Genomic DNA, 4,041 nt, shown 5'->3' on the forward strand with positions numbered 1-4,041 from the left:
TCTCTCTCTCTCTCTCTCTCTCTCTCTGTTTTGAATCTGATTTTTTTTTGTTCTTGGTAAAGGAAAGTGGAGGAGGCACAGGATTGATGAATGAGGCACAGGAGATTGATGGAGGAGGTAGCAGTGGTGGGTCGTGAGCAGAGCCGGCTTGAATGTTGAAGACGAAGAAGCTCGGTGAGGAGGCGGCAGGCGGCGGAGAATATACATTAGGTTTAGACTAGGGTTAGGTATATTTTTAATTTGGTTTAGTATGCTAAACCGATTTTATTTATTAATAGTTTGAATCTTTTTTATGTTTGTGTTTTGAAATCTGGGTTTCGCGGAGGAGGCGGAGGGAAGGAGTTAGGGTTTTTTTAGATTTTGTTTTTAAACCTGGTTTGTATGTAAACTGGTTTAGTTTGTAAACCAAAATTTTTTGTAATCTGGTTTAATTTATAAACCGATTGTAAACCAAAATTTTAATATAAACCAGAATCATTTATAAACCGGTTTAAAATATTAGCTATTCAGTATTACCTAGAATATAAACGTCATAGCACAAGTAAAACGTTGTATTATAATATTCAATGGCACAAAAAAATTGCTATTAAATGTTCAAAAATCCAAAAAAAAACTGAGTTACAAAAAGGTATTCTATGACAAAAAAACAAATGTCATAACAAAATATTTTATGGCACACGAAAAGTGCCACATAAAATATTTAAATAGCGAAAAGAAATCGCTATAAATAGGTATATTATAACACAGGACCAACGCTATAATATCTGTATATTGTTACAGCACGCGAAAAACGCTACGCTAGGGGGGGTCTATTATAGCTGCGGCTATCACGGCGTTCTTCGAAACGCTATGAAAACGATATGATAGCGTTTATCGGGTGCTATTAATACCGATATTTCTTGTAGTGGGTATTGAGATAATGATTTCACAGTTGAGTAAAAGAAGGATATCAGAGATTCTAGATAAGATATCACAGGCAGCTCATGAGGAGAGCCAAGGCGTATCATGGATTCGATGGTATGAGGCTCAATACATTCAACTAGCAGTGGGGTCTAAATCTGTTAGTGGAGGTTCTGTTATTGCTGAACAGTTTGTTCAGATGGTGGAGTAAAGATATTTGTGTCGATAGTCTTCCTAATCATGTGGTTTTAGGCGGTGTGTCCTGCTTAAGTGTGCAGCGTTACAAAGTGATGCTCAAGTGTAATCTGTTCAAGAACATCAAGGGTAAGTCAAAGACTGTTTCAGAGATATGGAGCATGAGTGACTTCAAGGGTTTGCAGTTGATTCAAGGGGAATTATGTGGTAGCAATTTTTGTTAACAACATGAAGGGTGAACCAAAGGCTGTGTCGAAAGTCTGTCCAGCAGTGATGATTGGATGGCAGCCTGCCAGTCCGTCCAATTGACATCCCTAATGGCAGGTCCTGTTCAGAGTAGCAGCGGTACAAAACGTGTTCAAGGCTGGAGTGTTTTAAACAAGTAGAGAATCAGAGGTTGTTTCAGGTCTGAAGCATATGTGGTTCGAAGGTTGTTGCACAGTATTCAAGGAATTTGATTCAAGGTGCACATGGGTGGAATCGAAAGGCCAAAGAGGAAATCAACTTGCAGAAGGATGTTCAGGTCTCTCTGTTCAAGCACTTGAACAGGTTCGTGATTTTGACAACAAGGTTGTGTTGTTGATAAGTTCACGAGGAGTAACAAGATATGAAGTAACACGACGTCAATGAGGAGTTGAGCTTGACACTTGGAGTGTAGCAGCTGGGTTCGCAATTCAAGACAGTAGATGAAGGTGATGAAAATTCACAATGGCAATGAGATTGTCACATACCTTTCATCAGGCGTGATGTCTATGTTCATTGATGGGGCTAAGTGGATTTACGTGTTTAATCTATTTAAGCGGTTGTGGTGTATAAGTTGAAGCTTATGCTGGTTTAAAGAAGATCAGGAAGGAACTTCAAGCTTGACTCAAGGTGGAGCTAAGAGAAGTGAGAAGAGATAAGAGAAGACAAAGAGATGCAGAAGATGAGCAGGTTTGCTCAAAGCATCAGGAGGTGTCGGCACAAAGTAAGGGTTATGGACTTGGACCAAACAGGTGGAGTTTTGTGAGGTTTGGTCAAAGCCCATCAGACATATTCAATGTTGGGCCGGCTTGCACAAGTTACACGCGGACAACATATGGGCCTAATCATTGAAGCCCATTAGGTCAAGTGCTGATACAAAGAAGGAGAGATCATGATAGAGATCTCTAAGCATGGCGAAAGCCAAGTCTCTGGGAGGCAGAAGCCTCAAGCATCCAGGGAGTGCTTCTATGGCATCTCTTGGAGAGATAGAGTTAGCTAGACATAGATATGTTGTTCTAGGCTTAGCTCTTAGCCATGTACTTCTCTTGTAATCTCTTTGTACTCTCTAGGGTTTGTATACCCAGGACAGAGAGAGTAATGATCTTGTAAACCACATCGGAGGTGTTTTCCGTTGCTTCATAGTGGATGTTCTGGATCATGGATCCACCCCAGATGTAGCGCGCTGCGGCCGTGAACTGGGTGAAAAATTCTTGAGTCATGAACAAGGATTGAATCATATGAGTAGTGAAAGGGACATGGGTATTATGAGCTTGTACTCCGCTACAAGTGGGTATCATAACCCCCCCCACAATGGCCTTCTTTGGAGGATGATCTCGTTCATCAGAACCAACTAGACTCAAGAGTTTCAAACTGACGACACTGGTCGAAAGAATGCCCTCATGACTAATGGCATTAATACGGTATCCGGCTGCTTCAGGATCAACTGGAAGGAGAGGTTCCTCTCTTAGTACTTCAGTCAAGACATAACTGACGTCGCCTGAGAGGATCCTGCTCGATCCTCCAGTAATTCCCATGTTTCAGTTCCTCTCCGAGCCACGCAAAGTCGTCTTCTAGAAGGCATCATTCAGGAATCTTTGGAAAGAAGAAGAAAGGGAATGACAAATAAGGGTCTAGGCACTCAAATTTATAACCGAATTTCTTAGATATCAAAGATTCTTGTCAAATATACAAAAGTGGTTTGGATATCAAGTAAAAAGATATTAAATATAATTAATTATTTATGGGGATGAGAGTAAATCATGTCATGTCATACGGAAACCGAGAAAGCTTATGTCCTTAAAGGGCGATAAGCTCCTTTAAATATTGGGAACAATTGTTGGAATCAAATTAATCACGTATCGACCTGGAGTGTTAATGAAAAGGACGTGTGAAGTCGAGGTTAATCGTTGATCTATTCGGTTTCTACCTAGAACAATAAGGATGTCAAGTAAGATCAAGGAAAGCTGATTTTCTTCGATAGCAACGGATCAGTGAATATACCCAACGATCCTGGTATCCACGGCAACAAGAAAGCTGATAATCCCGAGATCTTCGGGATCAAGTAAGCAAGTCGAGGAAGAAATATAGTAGGAAAAGCAACGAGAGAGAGAGAGAGAGGGGACATTTGGAAATGACCACACGTATCTCTCAAACACTTAGACCATGATTAATAGGGGTTCTTAGGGGCGGGGTTCTTAAATTACCCTAAGAACCTCACCCCTAAGAACCCCCATTAATCATGCTCTTAGCTTCGTTATTTCTTTTTAGTTTCGATCTTGCTTCATTTCGTGTAACTCGATATTCACCAATAATAATCCATTTTTGTCAACTTTAACCTGATTATATCATTGTTGCTTTAAAGATATTGTACGCGCTCGAGTTATTGTTTCCTAATCTTTTGCAAACAAACACTCTCAAACACAGAGTGGATTTTATGAACCACAGAATTATATTTACGAAATACTCTAGAGAGTCTCTCTGTAGCCTGCACTTTAATATATGCACTTTCGAGGCAAGCCTTTGGAAAAATAATGTTTTGTTTAGAAGACGTGCAGGGCTATGTTACATGGAAACGGAAGCGGGTACGCGGAAGCAGAAGCGTATGGAAGCACAGAAGCGAGATTTTTTTTAAAAATTAGGAAGCGGGTACGTATTGGAAGCGTATATCCATATGTATGTATATATATGTATATATATATATAT

The sequence above is a fragment of the Brassica oleracea genome, chromosome C9, assembly GCF_000695525.1.
Source record: "Brassica oleracea var. oleracea cultivar TO1000 chromosome C9, BOL, whole genome shotgun sequence".
In the NCBI taxonomy this organism is placed as follows: domain Eukaryota; kingdom Viridiplantae; phylum Streptophyta; class Magnoliopsida; order Brassicales; family Brassicaceae; genus Brassica; species Brassica oleracea.